The 19,539-nt window shown below is 43.4% G+C and overlaps 1 long non-coding RNA gene across 4 annotated transcripts; it reads right to left on the reverse strand.

The window, feature by feature from the left end:
- Nucleotides 1–1,553: 1,553 nt before the first annotated feature.
- Nucleotides 1,554–18,220, reverse strand: LOC143784892 (uncharacterized). 4 transcript variants are annotated; one of them, XR_013217897.1, is made up of 4 exons: nt 18,103–18,220; nt 15,969–16,141; nt 13,548–13,660; nt 1,554–1,769 (listed from the first exon to the last, which is right to left on the reverse strand). It is a non-coding gene; the product is annotated as an uncharacterized LOC143784892 (long non-coding RNA). The 4 variants fall into 4 exon arrangements; XR_013217899.1 differs by lacking the exon at nt 18,103–18,220 and adding an exon at nt 17,959–17,982; XR_013217896.1 differs by lacking the exon at nt 18,103–18,220 and adding an exon at nt 17,585–17,665.
- Nucleotides 18,221–19,539: the final 1,319 nt, after the last annotated feature.

A 19,539-nucleotide genomic window follows, 5' to 3' on the forward strand; every position in this document is an offset into this window, starting at 1 on the left:
TCACAAGTTAGTCTTTTAACATATTCAGCTGTGCTGTTCTGCTGGACTTTGCTACAGCACTTTACTTTGCTCCATTTCTATCATATATCACCAGACCTTCTCTTCTACAAGACTGCTCCACTGTGCCGCTGATTGGACTCTGTTTCATCAAATTCCTACAATGAATCTCCAGCCTCTGCAACATCCATTCCCCCAGCTGCCATTCTGCCTTTACAGATATTGTTCTACTAGTTGACATCCAGCCTATATAGCCTCCATTCTTTTTGCTGATATCCAACCTCAATAGCCTCCATTCTCTTTGCTGACATCCAGCCTGTATAGCCTCCATTCTCCTAACTGTACCCAGCCTCTATCATCTCCATTCTCCTTGTTGCTAACCAGCCTCTGTAGCCTCCATTCTCTTTGCTGACATCCAGCCTGTATAGCCTCCATTCTCCTAACTGTACCCAGCCTCTATCGTCTCCATTCTCCTAATTGATACTCAGCCTCTGTAGCCTCCATTCTCTTTGCTGACATCCAGCCTGTATAGCCTCCATTCTCCTAGCTGTACCCAGCCTCTATCGTCTCCATTCTCCTAATTGATACTCAGCCTCTGTAGCCTCCATTCTCTTTGCTGACATCCAGCCTGTATAGCCTCCATTCTCCTAACTGTACCCAGCCTCTTTCATCTCCATTCTCCTAATTGATACCCAGCCTCTGTAGCCTCTATTCTCTTTGCTGACATCCAGCCTGTATAGCCTCCATTCTCCTAACTGACATTTAGCCTCTACTGTCTCTATTCTCCAAGCTCCATTGATCCTACTGATTGACCTCATTACATCAACGCCATCTGTCCATGTTGCATTTCATCTGCTCATCCTGACCAAGGACAAGGTGAGGATCCACCTCACCAGATGAGACCCTCCAAGTATGCGATTAGCTCCCAGGCTCCCCCTAGTGGTGACCACAGACAGACAGAATTATATCATTTATTTCTAAAAGGTGACTGCTCACTCTTAGTCGGCTTTTTTAGAAGAGACCATGGGTGAAAAAAGTTATAAAGATCTTGTGAACTCTGCGAAGCTCTTCTGATCTTAGCAGCACTGTACGGTATAGTTCTTTTCCTATGTGCTGCACACAGCAGAGAATATGATAGCAGCACGGCTTCCCGTAATGTATTCATGCATTTTCCCATCAGTCTTGTTGTCATGCAATGTAATGCTTATGTTATTTAACATTCTGCAAAATGTATTATATTTAAAGGAAAAGTTCCTTGAGCCTCTGTTGGGCCTCTCCATCAGCACGAATCTACGGATAAATCCATGGACAATCCCTGCAGACCTGCATGAATAGTGGGTTTCTGTTGTACATTCGCAGCAGCTAAAAAATAGAAACCCCCGTCTCATTTTCATTAAAATGTCATTATCTGGAGCAGGCAACCCTCGGGGATCGAGTGAGTGATTCCCTTCTCGCTGAATGCCTGTCTAAACCTTGCAAATCCATTTTTCATTGGACTTTTACATCCATATTAGGAGCATTCATCACAGCAGACTCCGCGTTTTCCATCTATTTTTTATGATTTTGATTTAATCATACGGAGTGAAGGCTTTGTATAGCTACTTGTGTTGGTTACAATGGATAGTCCGGGCGTGGCTGCTACTTAACACTCCACGGCGGAGGCGCTGAACATCTCAAAATGAATTGGTCTCTAGATAAAGCGGCTGAATGCAAATGCTCCAAGCATTGTAATAAAACGTGCCCATTGTTCCAGAATCACAGATGATAAAATGCTGAAAAAGACAAACGTGTAGGTTCAGCATTAAACATAAATGTTTTTATTCTAAAAAAAAGTCCAAAATTTTGTATTATTTAATTTCTTAACATTTCTTTATAGTGGCCAGAGCAGTGTGGTTTTTACAGAGCTCCAACTGATTATATTCTGCCACCACTAGGGGGAGCTTCAGAGCTCACTGAATACTTTATATACATTCAGATCAATGACGACACTGTATACGCTGTCCACATATGGACACAAATGTACGTCCACACTGGGGTCCGAAAGTACGGAGCTAAGCCTTCTCTATGCCACCTGCCTGTAACAGCAGCTACCAGAGCTAACTCAGATCAATGCTGTTCAACCATTTAAATGGTAAGCACGTAGCCGATCCCGATACCTACACCTAGTCTGCAACATAATCACAGGTTGCCTCGTCCTGTTCCTCCTAGAAGACGATAGAAGAAAGTCGGTTTCACAATATACTGCAATACTATACAATCATAGTTTAAAGCGCTCTAGGGTGAATAAAGATAGTGAAATTGAAGTAAAAATTTAAAAAAATAAAATTGAAAATTTGAATCACACCACACTTGTTAATTTGAAAATGTAGGAAAAAAAGTAAATAAAAAAACATATTCAGTAGCTGTCTGTAAAAAATCCAATTTATCAAAATATGAAATTATTTAACCCATAAACAATGTGAAGAAGAGTAAATTGAAACTCAAGGATTGTTGTTTTTGGTCTCTGTACCTCTTCCCCAAAATAATGTAATAAAAAACAATGAAATAGTAGTTGAACTCCAAAGTGGTACCAATAAAAATAACACAACACGCAAAAAGCAAATGTCTTCAGTGGCGTAACTAGAATCCGATGGGCCCGGGGCAAAATTTGGACATGGGCCTCCCCCCTTCATGTTGGTCAGATATATGGGCCCTTGTAGCATTCTAAATCCTATAAGGACAGGCGAGTTGATCCCCCTCACCTCATTATGTAGCAATGTCCCCCACCGTGTACTAAAGTCCCTCATCTTGGGCCCATCCTAGTATATATGTCCCCCATCCTGGACCCATCCTGGTATATATGTCCCCCATCCTGGACCCATCCTGGTATATATGACCCCCATCCTGGGCCCATCCTGGTATATGTGCACCCCATCCTGGGACCTTTCCTGGTATATATGTCTCCCATCCTGCGCCCATCCTGGTATATATGCCCCCCATTCTGGGCCCATCCTGGTATATATGTCCCCCATACTGGTATATATGCCCCCCATTCTGGGCCCATCCTGGTATATATGTCCCCAATCCTGGGCCTATCCTGGTATATGTTTCCCCCATCCTGGTATATATGTACCCCATCCTGGGCCCTTTCCTGGTATATATGTCCCCAATGCTGGGCCCATCCTGGTATATATGTCCCTCCTCCTGGGCCCATCCTGCTATATATGTCCCCCATCCTGGGCCCATCCTGGTATATATGTCCCCCATTCTGGGCCCACCCTGGTATATATTTCCCCCATCCTGGGCTCATCCTGGAATATATGTTCCCTGTTCTGCCACTGTTTTTTAACGCATTAAAAAAGAAAAATGATTCTTCTCACCTTCCTCTGCTCCCACGTCCTCTTCTATAGCAGGCACAGAAGCTGGCAGATGACGTCATGGTGCAAACAACGGGCAGCGTATAACGTTGATGCCATGGGAAGCCAGTGACTTGCATGCTGACATCAGCTGCCAGCCTCTGATTGGTTATCAGTTTGTATTGCAGCGCAGGGACCCAGTGGGTCTGTGCACGGCAATGCATTTCTTCTCAGATGCAATTGTTACACCCCTGCCAGTTTCTTTAACAAATGTTTTTAACTTTTTTTGCTATTTAAAGCGAATCTGTCATCAGGATTTTGCTAAGTAAACTACAGACACTGTCAGGTCGGCGCTGTTACACAGATACAAATGATACCTGGGTTGAAGAAATCTGTCTTGTGGTTGTTGTTTAATCTTTGTTTTCAGTTTTCAGTTAAAACCTAGAAAACAATGTCACCATTTTCCAACTTTTGGAATTTTTTTCTCATTTCCCAATACATTTGTATAATGTCATTCAAAACTACAACTTGTCACACAAGAAAGTAGGCCTCATAGGGGTGCGTCGATGGAAACATAAAAAAAGTCCTGACTCCTGTCAGGGTATGTTTCCACGGTCAGGAAACGCTGCTTGTTTGACGCTGCGCAGAGCTGCAGCGTCAAACAAGCAGCGTCCAGATGTTCCAGCATAGTGGAGGGGATTTGTTGAAATCCCGTCTCCACTATGCGTGGAAACCCGCAAGCGGCGGCCCTGCGACTCCGGACATGCTGCGCGTCTTTTCAGATCGCAGCATGTCTGTATGCCTTGCGGGGACGCAGCGTCCCCGCAAGGCATATCACAGGGCGCTATGGGAGAGAGCGATCATCCCGGATGTGAAGAGTTAACACATCCGGCATGATCGCGTCCCAGAAAGGGGGCGGGGCTTAGCGCCGAGCGGCTTCGCCGCTGCGGCGATACCGCCGGCCATCCTGACAGTGGAAACATACCCTAAGAAGTTAAAGAAAAAACTAAGAAGGAAAAAAATGGCTGTGGGGGGAAGGGGTGAATCTCCTCCAAGTGTTGACAGAATTTTATCGCTTAATTGTCTGGTTACTCAGGGGATCTGGAGCTCTGTAACAAAAATTGAAGCTTTAACCACAACACTGATATGTTAGGAAATCAACCAAGGCTGGAAGGTAGACCTAAAACAACATTGGGGCAAATTAATTATTTCTTCAACAGCAGTTTTCCTAAGTCAAAAAAGACAACATTTTTGTATTTGTGAAAATATTTTGCAACTTTTGCACAAAGCGGTTACTTTAACTCCTTTAGTGACAGAGCCAATTTGGTACTTAATGACCGAGCCAATTTTTTCAATTCTGACCACTGTCACTTTATGAGGTTATAACTCTGGAACGCTTTAACGGATCCCGCTGATTCTGAGACTGTTTTTTCGTGACATATTGTACTTCATGTTAGTGGTAACATTTCTTCGATACTACTTGCGATTATTTATGAAAAAATGGAAATATGGCGAAAATTTTTAAAATTTTGCAATTTTCAAACTTTGTATTTTTATGCCCTTAAATCAGAGAGATATGTAACAAAAAATAGTTAATAAATAGCATTTCCCACATGTCTACTTTACATCAGCACAATTTTGGAAACAATTTTTTTTTTGTTAGGGAGTTATAAGGGTTAAAAGTTGACCAGCAATTTCTCATTTTTACAAGACCAGTTTTTTTTAGGGACCACATCACATTTGAAGTCATTTTGAGGGGTCTATATGATAGAAAATAACCAAGTGTGACACCATTCTAAAAACTGCACCCCTCAAGGTGCTTAAAACCACATTCAAGAAGTTTATTAACCCTTTACGTGCTTCACAGGAACTGAAACAATGTGGAAGGCAAAAATTAACATTTAACTTTTTTTTGCAAACATTTTACTTCAGAACCTTTTTTTTTATTTTCACAAGTGTAAAAACAGAAATGTAACCACAAATTTTGTTGTGCAATTTCTCCTGAATACGCCGATACCCCATATGTGGGGGTAAACTACTGTTTGGGCGCACCGCAGAGCTTGGAAGAGAAGGAGTGCCGTTTGACTATGCAGAATTGGCTGGAATTGAGATCGGATGCCATGTCACGTTTAGAGAGCCCCTAAAGTGCCTAAACAGTGGAAACCCCCCACAATTGACACCATTTTGGAAACTAGACCCCTTAAGGAACTTATCTAGATGTGTGGTGAGCACTTTGAGTCCCCAAGTGCTTCACAGACGTTTATAAAGTAGAGCCGTGAAAATAAAAAATCGCATTTGTTTACACAAAAATTATTTTTCACCCACAAATTCTTATTTTCACAAGGGTAACAGGAGAAATTAGACCACAAAAGTTGTTGTGCAAATTCTCCTGAGTACGTCGATACCCCATATGTGGGGGTAAACCACTGTTTGGGCGCACCGCAGAGCTTGGAAGAGAAAGAGTGCCGTTTTACTTTTTCAATGTAGAATTGGCTGGAATTGAGATTGGACGCCATGTCGCGTTTGGAGAGCCCCTGATGTACCTAAACAGTGGAAACCCCCCACAAGTGGCCCCATTTTGGAAACTAGACCCCTTAAGCAACTTAACTTGATGTGTGGTGAGCACTTTAAACCCCCAGGTGCTTCTCAGAAGTTTATAACGTAGAGCCGTGAAAATAAAAAATCGCATTTTTTCTACAAAAATGATATTTTGCCCCCAAATTTTTATTTTCACTAGGGTAACAGGAGAAATTAGACCACAAAAGTTGTTGTGCAATTTCTCCTGAGTACATCGATACCTTATATGTGGGGGTAAACCACTGTTTGGGCGCACTGCAGAGCTTGGAAGAGAAGGAGTGCCGTTTTACTTTTTCAATGTAGAATTGGCTGGAATTGAGATCGGACACCATGTCGCGTTTGGAGAGCCCCTGATGTGCCTAAATGGTAGAAACCCCCCACCAGTGACCCCATTTTGGAAACTAGACCCCTTAAGGAACTTATCTAGATGTGTGGTGAGCACTTTAAACCCCCAAGTGCTTCACAGAAATTTATAAAGTAGAGCTGTGAAAATAAAAAGCCTTTTTTTTTCCTCAAAATGATTTTTTAGCCTGCAATTTTTTATTTCCTCAAGGGTAACAGGAGACATTGGACCCCAAAATCTGTTGACCAGTTTGTCCTGAGTATGCTGATACCCCATATGTGGGGGGGGCACTGTTTGGCACCCATCGGGGCTCAGAAGGGAAGGAGCGCCGCTTGGAATGCAGACTTTGATGGGATGGTCTGCGGGCGTCATGTTGCATTTGCAGAGCTCCTGATGTACCTAAACAGTAGAAACCCCCCACAAGTGACCCCATTTTGGAAACTAGACCCCCCAAAGAGCTTATCTAGATGTGTGGCGAGCACTATGAACCCCCAACTGCTTCACAGAAGTTTATAATGTAGAGCCATGAAAATAAAAAAAATCATATTTTTTCCACAAAAATGATTTTTCACCCCCAAATTTTTATTTTCACAAGGGTAACAGGAGAAATTGGACCACAAAATTTATTGTGCAATTCATGCTGAGTAGGCTGATACCCCACATGTAGGGGTAAACCACTGTTTGGGTGCATGGCAGAGCTCGGAAGGGAAGGAGCGCCGTTTTGGAATGCAGACTTTGATAGAATGGTCTGCGGGCGTTATGTTGCGTTTGCAGAGCCCCTGATGTACCTAAACAGTAGAAACCTCCCACAAGTGACCCCATTTTGGAAACTAGACCCCCCAAGGAACTTATCTAGATGTGTGGTGAGAACTTTGAATGCCCAAGTGCTTCACAGAAGTTTATAATGCAGAGTCGTGAAAATAAAAAATATTTTTCTTTTCCACAAAAAAGAATTTTTAGCCCCCAAGTTTTTATTTTCACAAGGGTACAAGAGAAATTGGACCCTAACAGTTGTTGTCCAATTTGTCCTGAGTACACTGATACCCCATGTGTGGGGGAGACCACTGTTTGGGTGCACGGCAGAGCTCGGAAAGGAAGGAGCGCCGTTTTGGAATGCAGACTTTGATAGAATGGTCTGCAGGCGTTATGTTGCGTTTGCAGAGCCCCCGATGTACCTAAACAGTAGAAACCCCCCACAAGTGACCCCATTTTGGAAACTAGACCCCCCAAGGAAGTTATCTAGATGTGTGGTGAGAACTTTGAATGCCCAAGTGCTTCACCGAAGTTTATAATGCAGAGTCGTGAAAATGAAAATAAAATTTTTTTTCCACAAAAAAGATATTTTAGCCCGCAAATTTTTATTTTGACAAGGGTAACAAGAGACATTGGAACCCAAAAGTTGTTGTCCAATTTGTCCTGAGTACACTGATACCCCATGTGTTGGGGTAAACCACTGTTTGGGCGCATGGCAGAGCTCGGAAGGGAAGGAGCGCCGTTTTGGAATGCAGACTTTGATAGAATGGTCTGCGGGCGTTATGTTGCGTTTGCAGAGCCCCTGATGTACCTAAACAGTAGAAACCCCCCACAAGTGACCCCATTTTGGAAACTAGACCCCCCAAGGAACTTATCTAGATGTGTGGTGAGAACTTTAAATGCCCAAGTGCTTCACAGAAGTTTATAATGCAGAGTCGTGAAAATAAAAAAAAAAAAAATTTCCACAAAAAGAATTTTTAGCCCCCAAGTTTTTATTTTCACAAGGGTACAAGAGAAATTGGACCCCAATAGTTGTTAACAAAAGAAAAAAGGGATATAGTCAGCTTACCGGTCTTAGACGAAATCCCCAGACCTGCCAACGCCCAGCACGGTTAGGGGTGAGCGCCCACAGCAAATGAAGACAAAAAGAGAAATGATCCAGCTGGAGGTGGAGGCAGTTCAGACTTTGTGAGACTTTATTAGACAACTAAAGCGATAAATAGTTCTTCAAAAAGAAAAATCTTTACATAGCAAACACCTGGCACACCAGTGAGGAGGATCAACGCGTTTCAACTATGAAGTCTTACTCTTACTGATTACCGATGTCGGTAAAAAAACCCCGAATCATGTTCTCTGGGGTCTCGGCTACCCCCGGTAACCGAGACCCCAGAGAAAATCTGACTCTGGGGGGCGCTATTCACTTTTTCCACAGCGCCGTTAATTAACTGCCGCCGTTAAAAGGCGTATCAGCGGTCGTCAAGGGGTTAAAAAAAAAGTGAGAAAGGCTTACTTTTTTAAAAAGTGAAAAGGGTTTTACAAAAGGGGGATGTGGTCAAATGTTATGGTCAATTAATTATGTGCCTCGTAATAAATTTGGCACACCTTACTCTAGTGTGCTTTTGGTTCAATGCCAGACTTTATAAATATTCCCTATTGTATTGAAAACGCAACATTTACTTTAATTGTTGAGTTTGCTTAAAGGGGTATTCTTAAATTGTTTCTTGAGCAGCTCACATCTCTGCAGTCTCCTTACATCCTGGTTTGTGGCAGGGCGGGATCTCCTCCTTGAGTGACAGTTCTGGTGACTAGCAGAGCTGTAGTGTTCGTAGAACTACAGTAAAAAGCTCAGCACAAGTTCTGCTGTAACACATTCAGCTGTCGATGATTTGTTCTGGAGTGTACATTGCTATCGCTCTTACATATAAATATAACACTGCATTAGAACAAGCATACAGCTCAGGAAAGTAAGAGCTGTAATTAAGAGATCTGCTTGGTGATTTTGCAAGTTTTATAGCAGCAGCTTGTCAGGAGCTGAGAGGGAAGGAGGTGAGAAACTAAATGTTGTATAGGAGTTGGAAAGAGCTGACTTGTGTGTCAGGGATTAACTCCTCTCCTGGAATGTATTTGCTACACATACTGGGCCAGACTATGGTGGCCGAGCTCCTTGGAAACAAGTTGTACACTGGGGGTAAGATAAAAGCTCTCACAGAAAGAGAACGACAGCAGCTATAATAAGCAGGTCAATTGCAAACTTGCTTATTTTTATGCTGTTTCACTAACTAAAGCAATTTAAAAACACATCCTTCTGTCTTATGAAGTATAATTGGGTCAGAGTATGCAGTCCATGCAAATGATACAATATTACAGCTTTTTAATATAGTATTATACAGCTCTAATAACCAAGGCGGTATATAACAGTCACCCCATCACCTCTTTAGTGACATGATCGAGGGGTGCTAATGGGTTTGTATGACAGATAAAGGCTTGTCCAATGGCCTTCATGTCTTAGTGCCCCTTATAGGATGCCTAAGTAATTTAGGACTGTTTTTTCTGGATACAAAATTTGTATAATTTTTGTATGCTCATGTGAACTTAGCCTTAAACAGTAAAAATTGACTTCAGTAGGATGACATGTGATCAGCCCCATATATTATAATGAGTACATGTCCCACCTGTGAAAAACATAAAACTTAGAGCACGTACATGAAAATCGATGTGTCAATGGGGACTCCTGTTGACAGACATAACACACTATATATTCTAAAATTGATCAAGAAATCTCATGGTCATGGTCATGCAGGCCACACAACTGATTTTGGGCCTGTGAGCCTGGGGGGGGGGGGACCCAGTGCCATTGCATGTATCGGGCCCCCTCTCTGCCCGCCATCATGAACAATAATGATGGAGGAAGGTATGATGATGTAATTACAGCGTTCCTGCTGTGCTGAGATGTGCAGCACTTCACACCACACGCTCAGGAGACCCGAGCATCGAGTGGAAAGAGGAGAAGGCAGTATCGTATTATTTTTGCTTTAAATCAGTGATTGGTCGACATAAAAGAGTATGGAGGACCATGAAGAGTGCATTATATTCTATGGAGGACCATGAGGAGTGCATCATATTCTATGGAGAACAATGGTTAATGCATTATATTCTATAGAGGAACATGGAGAGAGCATTATATTCTATGGAGGACCATGAGGAGTCATTTATATTCTATGTAAAACCATGGGGAGTGCATTATATTTTATGGAGGACCATGGGGGTGCATTATATAGTATGGAGGACCATGGGGAGTGCATGATATTCTATGGAGGACCATGGGGAGTGGGAAGTACATTATATTACATGGGGGACTATGTGGAGTGCATTATATACTATGAAGGACTATGGGAAGTGCATTACATTACATGGAGGACCATGGGGAGTGCATTATATTACATTGAGGACCATGGGGAGTGCATCATATTCTATGGAGGACTATGGAGAGTGCATTATATTCTATGGAGGACTGTGAGGAGTGCATTATATCCTATGGAGGGCCATGGGGAGAGCATTATACTATATGGAGGACTATGGGAATTGCATTATACTATATGGAGGACTATGGGGAGTGCATTACACTATATGAAGGATTATGAGAGTGCATTATACTATATGGAGAGTTATGGGGAGTACAGAATACTATAAGGAGGACTATCTGGAGTGTATTATACTATATGGAGGAATATGGGGCCCATTATACTATATGAAAGGCTATGTGGGACCATTATAATATTTGGAGTTCTATGTGGGGGCATATTAAATATTTGGAGGTCTATGTGGGGGCCATTTGTTATGATCCTAGTGGCAAGGATCGCAAGTAGGACTAGCTAAGTAACTAAACAGACTACAAACTCTGGGGAAGTGGTAACTGAATTGACCGCAACCTGATCCTATCCGCAAACAACTATAGGTAGCCGTGGAACGTTACCTGAAAATCCTAGACGTCTCTTCACGGCCTGAGAAACTGACTATTCCTAGAGGGAACGAAAGTCCTCACTTGCCTCAGTGAAATGACCCCAAAGATATAGAATAGCCCCCCACAAATATTAACGGTGAGTTAAGGGGAAAGCACAAACGCAGAGATGAAATTAGATTTAGCAAATGAGGCCCGCTAACACTAGAAAGCAGAAAATAGAAAGGGAACTGTGCGGTCAATTAAAAACCCTATTCAAAATATCCACGCAGAGATTGCTCGAGCCCCCGCACCAACTAACGGTGCGGGGGAAGCAGCTCTGTACCCCAGAGCAAACCAGCAGCAAGAAATCACATATTAGCAAGCTGGACTAAACTCATCATACACAGAAATCATATTGCAGACTGATGAGCAAAAAATAATTAAACAGAACTTAGCTTCTCCTGAAGAGACTGAAACCGAAGATAATCAGGAGTAATCAGAATAGCACTGAATACATTGACAGCCGGCAACAAGTGGAAGTGAAACAGAGCTAAATAGGAAACTCCCAAGTGAATAACGAGGCAGCTGATCAGCCACAGACCCGCAGGATAACAAACAAAGCCACCAGGGGGAGCCCAAAACAAAAGTCACACAATACCACCTGTGACCACAAGAGGGAGCCTGAAAACAGAGTTCACAACAGCCATTATACTATATGCAAGCAATTATACTGTGTAAAGGTTTGTGTGGGGTCCATCATACTGCGTGGAGGGCTGTGTGGGGGCCATTATATTGTATGGAGGGCTAGTGTGTGCCATTATACAGTGCCGAGAGGTGTGGGGCCATTGTACTGTACGTTGGCCCATTTTAACGCATGGAAGGCTGTGTGGGGGTCACAGTTGGGGGATCATATTGTGTTGGGGTCACCATACTTTGCCTTGACAGTTGAGGTGGGATACAGTAGGGTCATTATACTGTGCATGTGGAGGCTAAGGTGGAGGAATTCACCATGGGGATATCATACTGTGTTAGGGAGGTGCAGCGCCCCAGAGTCCTGGTTGTTGCAGTACTGACGCTCCGCCACTAAGGGGAGTGATGGTACGTCTGATGGCACTTAAGGAGTTCACCTGCCAGGTATCACAGTCGCACATTACACTTCACACTCTGGCCACCAGGGGGAGCAAAGGGTTCTATGTATTAGGCCACTCCTCACAATCTGGTAAAACTGGGGGTTGGATAGGAAGTTAGAGAGAAGCTGACTGGGTTTTGCCCAGGCAACATCCTGTGGCAGAGGGTGTTGCGGGGAAGATTCAGGGGGGTCTGTGTCAGGGGTGGGATCCTGACAGCGGCCTAGCAAAAAGGACAGAATGTTACGGAGCCGCGCCTGCACCCGTTGCGGTGGCATCCTAAGAAAGGACACGAAGCGAGGTTTATTGTGGGGAAGTGAGAAACGAGATCACAGCACAAAGGAGAATAGAACCAGTAGGAGTCGTGCCTTAAGATCGTGGCAACATCCTACTGAGGCACGTAGCCGGTGGCCGGAACGCCGAGGAAGTATTGGGCTCCAAGCAGTACTTCAAACAGCGGCAGGACAGTTAATTATAGGCTGGCTGTCTCACCTAAATCACCTAAGCAGACATAGGGGGCAACTGTGGGAGAGGGGCATCTCTAGGGTCCCAGAATAACTCCAGGCCTACCCGTCATACGGGTGCGTCCTAGCCATATCATCTGGGGGACGGAGAAAGAACATCAGAACAGATACGAGTTGTGAGAAAGAACATCAGAAACAGACACAACAGTTGTGAGGACTATCCCGTGGTGCTCAGCAGGAAAGAACTACAACACACAGGCGCTAGAAGGTAGGCACTGATTTCCACCTGCAAAGGAAACTCTGGATGTGCCTTCGGACCGGCCGGTCTCAGCCAGCCGTGTTAGCAGTGCTCTGGACTGTGGATCCTGACGCCTTCAGTAAAGAGGTAAAGAGACTGCAACCCTGTGTCCTCGTTATTCATCGCGACCTGCACCACGCACCATCATCACACCTTTCATTGGACGCCCCTTAGCAGGGTCACGGACCGGGTCTAGCCACAGTGACAACCCCAGGACCGAGACAGAGAGGCCCGGTACCGAGTACCCCGCGGCCCTGCGTCTGGGGGCGCTCCAGAGGCACATTTTTTTATAATATATTGGCTCAATGAAAGAGGAATCTAGATCTTCAGCAAGAGTAAAAATTACTATGTAAAGGCTATAAAGTTGTGAGATATGCTCTTCTGTGACCACAACAAATATTTTTTTTTTTTGGGGGGGGGCAATTCGAACTTCTGCTATGGGGCCCCATGATTTCTATGTATGCCCCTGCTTAAACATGTATAAATAGGAAAAAAAAACAACAACACATATTTGCCATTGAAAAACTTTTGAAATAGGTCTATTGGTACGAAAAAGCAGAATTTTCCCACATCACTACCAGTTCCCTACAAATACAAAGTCCATGTCCATAAAAGTAAATCTTCTGTGTATTTTATTCGATAATCTTTGGACAATACTAGATGCACCTAATTATAATTTCTATTCCAAGTTAACTAATTTTAATCAATATTACCTCCGGCTGTATGACGTTGTCTCTGTTGTAATGAACTCCATAACTTACAAAGCAACCTGGCGGCCGGAGTCCACAGAAGTCATCTCTTCTGAGAACCACTTAGAAGAACATATCTAAAGAGATAAATACGGATTTTACTGCAGCCATATTTCCCTATTAATATGCTAATGAATTGCGTCAAATATATTTGCTTCTCGGCTTCCGAGCAGTTCCTGGAGTTATTAATTAATTAGACAGTCTTTGGATTTCATGCGTGTTCCCGTTAGCCGGTTTAGGTAGGAAGTGTATTCATGTTTCTTTACATAAAACTCCGTCTGCTCATGGTAAAGGCAGATTATTTTTCTCACAACACATATCTCATGGGGTCTGGTTGTGAAATGTTGGCCGTCTCATTAATGAGTGTATGTTCATTAAGATACATGTTGAAATGCAATTAATGCGCAGTTGCTCTGGGTTTTTCGTTCCCTCTTAACTAATCCACCGTTTCCATCAGCAACTCATTAGTCCTGTCTGCCGAAACAGTTTGCAAATTGTAAAAGAAAACTGTAAACAGCTCATTTAGGGGCCATCATGGAGGATTTCACAAATGCGTCTCGGAGGCTGAAGTCGGTAAGAAGCCTTAATGTTCTGAGGACGATAATAAAAGGTAATGGAATATGAGGTCTTTGGTGGTGTGTTTAGAATCATCTGATGAGATCCTTGTAAGGGTCAGTTTAACGACCAATGACATGCTTTCCCATTGGCTATCATTTGGTAGCCATTTTACACTGGTTGACCCCATGTCAGGCATTATCATGCATCTTCATTCGAATCCTCAAGCATGTGCTTGCTGGTTGGCTTCTCTACCCACTGAGCAACAGCGCTTGCATATTTTCTCTGTGCTTGTATTGTCTGCCACCCTTGTTTTAGTCTATTTAGGTTAACAGGTGTTTTTATTTATCTGCCCTATGACCTTTTGGGTACAGCTTTATGTACGTTCCCCCTGCAGATATTTCCTGCTGGTGATAGTTTCTTTTGGATGTTCAGCCATCCTGCTATAGACCAATATTGACCAATAACTCATGTATTTTATACATCATTTTTCATATATTTATTGATCATTTTTCCATCTTTTTGCAGGGTGCATCCAGACCCTTTACTGTTGGTTGGGTGATCTGGGTTGTCTGTCATGTGGGGTACACTTATATAGTGCTGGGCAGCCTGCCAGATCTAATAGTATGGGTATTTCAGTAGGCTGTAAGCCAGACACTGTGCATCACACTTATCCGGTGCCCTATGAAAGCTTTATCTCTGTGCATTTTTAATAATAGGCAACCGCCCCCTCCATGAATTGGTAGATCTGTGAGTGGTTGCTCCATCAGTATTTTGCACCTGTGCTTCTCCCGCCTTTATCATGGGGATCTGCCACATCCTGCTAGTGTATTGGTGATCTGACCTGGAGTTGGTAAGGCTGTTTTGCGTGATTCAGCCATTCTGCTATAGCTTAAGGCCAGTGAAATGCCAACTAGTGTTTATCTCCTTCCTGTTTCTGTTGTTTACTTTTCACCTACCTTCCGTTCCTTTTTGGGAAGTAGGCAGCATATTGCAATGCGTTTGGAGAAAAGGAAAGAGAGTGGACCCTCTGGACCGTGAAAAAGACCTACCCCTGGGCGAGCGGACCTAATGGAGACCTACCCCTATAAAGGGACTGTCAGGGGCAAGCCCAGAGGTCACTAAACCACAGTGGCCGTACCAAGAGGAGCGGCTCAGAAGAGAAGAAGAAGACAAGGACTGAGGGGAAAAACAAAGGAGGTCGGAGAACAGTGGACAAGAAACCAGGAAGGCAGGCCCGAACCGAAGGACCAGGGAGACGGACTTCTGACCGGAATGGCAGGAGAGCCGGGGCAGGAGAATACTGCGGGAAAAAGAAAGAATTAAAGAAGGCACGAAAGAAACGTCAATAAGTAGCAGGGAACCTAAATGAATAAGACAACATAGGAGAGAGTGGGCAAGACGTAGGCAAAGGGCACGGACTTTCACAGCTCAGGAATGCCAGACTCGGAGCACAGGAAGAGCGAACGGGCCAGACGCACAAGCAGACGCTATGTGACAATCAGGCACCGCCATGCAGGAAGGACAGCCTCTTATAGCAGAAGTCTTACCCGGATTGGCTGTAGGATATCACCGGATCTAGCGTTCCAGGGAAGGAGGAATGGGAGAGGTACGCATGTGCCCTTTGAGAAACCCAGAGTGCCTGCGCAAACACCGGACCCCCCTAGCAGAGTGAGATACCGGAAGCAGGGAGGAGGCGAACTGAGGACGAGCGCGCCGGGACCCGAAAGAGGAGCGGCGGGGACGCGCAGCAGCAGGAACGGTAACACATATAATCTAACAGTAATTACTTTATACTTTATTTTGTATTTCGTGGTTAACTTTACTCACCTTGGGATCTTTCCTTTTTTCTGCACACTTTTCTTTTGTAGGTAATTTGCACTCTGCTCTGCCCTCCGGTTCTTTAGGAGGAACGTGAAGTGCTTGATGACCTTTCAGGTAGCTTAGGTCCGAGCTGCCATCTTCTAGTCTGTGGTTAGGGCTATCTCTGCTCAGTTTGCAGCCTGTTTACACCAAAAGATTATTGTGAAATCTTAGGAATGCACGATCACAATAATTGTGCAGTATTACGATGCTTTATGGAGTGAAAATCCAGTAAGTCTAACTGTCTGAGAAAGAAGAAAGGCTCAGCATCTTAACCTTGTTGACCAATCGCAATTTGTACAAACTTCCCCATAGACATGAATGACATGACTCTGGTGAAGGTTGGCGTTGCGTGTGTTTGGCGTGCAATAACTTGTCTAGCTACACTGACCTCAACCCTATCTAACATCTTTAGAATGAACTAGAATGAAGATTGCGAGCCCGGCGTCTCTCCAACATCAGTGTCTGAACTCACAAATGCTCTTCTGGATGAATAGACAAACATTCTGACAGGCACATCTAAAATCTTAAGGAAAATTTTCCCAGATGAGTGGAAGCTGTTATTGGGAGCTCATAAAAGCTCCTGTACATGTAATATGGATAGAGCACAATACTCATTTCACTCACTATATAGTTGTGAGGAGCTGGCCTTGTTCTAAAGACTATAGGACCAATGGACTTAGAGCGGAATCCACGGCTCCAAGAGATGCAGACTTTTTACAGCACGGAGCACAGGTTATGTCAGTCTTATTGTTGTGTTGTGTTAGAGATTTGCTTTCTCGTCAGTTCAGCCTCATGAATCAGTGTTTCCATTCAGTGAAAGTAAGCCAAATAAGATGTGTGTGCTGGATCTTATGTCTACATAAGGCCAGACCCAACATTGATAATCAGGTAAGCAATCCTTCCATTACTCTCGCTAGTATCCCAGGGGCCTGAAGCCATTGATCTCCCAGTCACTAGTTCCATTGTGTGGATGGGGATAATAGATTCAGCGGAGCTGTCACCACTGGGAGTCTCACATGCAGTCCCAGGTGATGGGGCTTGGCCTTGGGAAAATACCTCAACCAATGTACAGTTAGCTTTGGGGTGGTGTTTCCCTAGGGCCGAGTTCAGTTCCAGGAGGTGACTTGAGGTAATTAGGACACTGGTGAGGAAATTGAGGAGCTGTTGCTGGATGGATTGGGATTCACCCGCTATGTTCGTGATATCTGTCATCTGGAGGAGCATGGACTGTGACTACAGACTATACCAGCAGGAGATACAAAAGCTGTGGGCCAACCAAAAGTTGGGAGACAGTGGATATCACCAGGTACATGGGCAGTGGGACTATCGGCCCCAGGATGGGATCTTGTGGACTGGGAAAATTGCATTGTGACCACCTACCTGGATTTGCTGTATGACCATGGACATAAGGAATACAAAATAGTGTCACTGTTAACCTGCCTAGGTGATTATTACAACCCACAACCTCGGATCTTCACAACAGTGTACATCTGAAATGTTCAGCCTTGAGCTTCCCTGACAAAAACTAGTTGTTATGTCACAACAGCTGGTCTGAGTGATAAACTTTTTATAAAACTCACTTTTGATATGAGAAGCAGGGTTGGGACAAAGGGTAAGTGAAGGTAGGTGACCGTCTACAGCACTTTCTCACACCTCCCTAGATGGGAGCACAATAAACAAAATAATAATAATATTGCAGAAAATACACTACTTATCCTTTGCTCCATGAAACTGTGCACACTGACAGCCGAGGCACAGCCAAACTGGAAAACAGTATCATATTATATTATATACAGTGTCCTCCCTTATTATATATGTGATTTGTATTCATATTGTGGTGTAAGGAATGAAAAACAAACCAAGGAAAATGCTGTGCAGTACTTCACAAGCCCTGTTTTTCTTTTAGGAATTGGAGGGTGGGGGGGGGGGGTCACAATTCACATTATCCACTTACAACACTAAATACCTTGTCCAGGCGCTAATAACAATGGTTTATGTCATTTTAACACACCTGTGATATCACAGCAATTGATCTGACTGTGATGTCACAGCAATCTATTTGACCAAAAACACAGGGATGATGTCACAGTTTGCTTACCTCACTGAAAACTTGTAATGTCATAGCCTCTTAATTTACCAAAATTCCACTTGTGATGTTACTTTAGCTCATCTGACTTAAACCCTATGAAGTTACAGCATTTTACCTTAGTAAAAACTATTTCTCATATCACAGCTGCTGAACCAACAATAAATTACTTGACTGTCACAGTTATGATGTCACAACAGCTTACCTGGCCAAAAAAAAATACCCCAAATTTCCAGGATTGTCCTGATTTTTCAGAAAAAGTCCTGGCAAATTTGCGGTGTTCCTGGATGAAAAGAGGGGGATAGTGGGTTACGCAAACCCCTACCATAATGGATGGAGGGGGTTGAGCAAGACCAAGGGTTGGTCTAAAGTGACCCTACATTGCGAGCGCTAATATTGATGGCTGCGTAAGGGGCAGAACACAAACAAATATATACTTCTTGAGTTCTAACTGCCTATTTGGTGACAACGGAGTGCTAGCCAGAGCCTGTGTGATGTGAACAGGTCATTAAACAAGTGCAAATTGACTCATGAAGTCGTTTAGTATACAGTCAATCAATGCTCGTTTATGGACATTATGGGCCTTTAGATACAAGGTTGGTGAATTTGAACTCCATTGTTTCCCTGCTTTAGTATAGGACATTTGTTAAATGCCAATTCCAAAAATAACAAATTTTTATTGCAATTATTATCTATGCAATGCTCCAAAATGTCTACGTAGGTGAATGCGTAAAATATGTGCATCTATATAATGCTACAATATTGTACACCTTGAAGTGTAAAATGAACCGGTGCAATGCTGAAAGGCTAGAAAAAAATGAGCACGTCTCTGTGAAATACATTTTCCATTCTCTCCGCTGAAAAGGTGCTTTATGCTTCGTGCTTCCACCACTACTTTGGCTCTGACAAATAATTTAGACGAGGACAGGAACGGTTTGTTTCCTTTCTCTGAGTTGAAAGAGTTATGTTTCTTTGCTGTTGGATTCAGTGTATAGAAAACTTTCCCCGCTGCTTTGTCATATAGATTCTTGCGCTTGGCACCGTTACATTCAATTTTGCATTCAATGCCGTGAGCAAGTCTGACTATGACAATGCAATAAAGAATATTTACCTGATTAGCTTACGATGGAACCCAGCATTGATCCGGCCGTTCCTCTAACAAACATAAATTCTGCTGCGTTACGGAATAAATTAAATGTCCCCCCTTGCAAAAATATTATTAGTTGTATCTCGAAAAACAATTGCCAATACTCATTTACTAGGACAGCAAAGCATTCATATTAACTGGTCACTTTTAATAAAACGGAAGACCATTCAATAGCATACAGTGGGAGAAATAAGTATTTGATCCCTTGCTGATTTTGTAAGTTTGCCCACTGACAAAGACATGAACAGTCTATCATTTAAAGGGTAGGTTAATTTTAACTTTGAGAAATAGAATATCAAAAA

Source organism: Ranitomeya variabilis, chromosome 7 (genome assembly GCF_051348905.1).
Source record: "Ranitomeya variabilis isolate aRanVar5 chromosome 7, aRanVar5.hap1, whole genome shotgun sequence".
Taxonomy (NCBI): Eukaryota; Metazoa; Chordata; class Amphibia; order Anura; family Dendrobatidae; genus Ranitomeya; species Ranitomeya variabilis.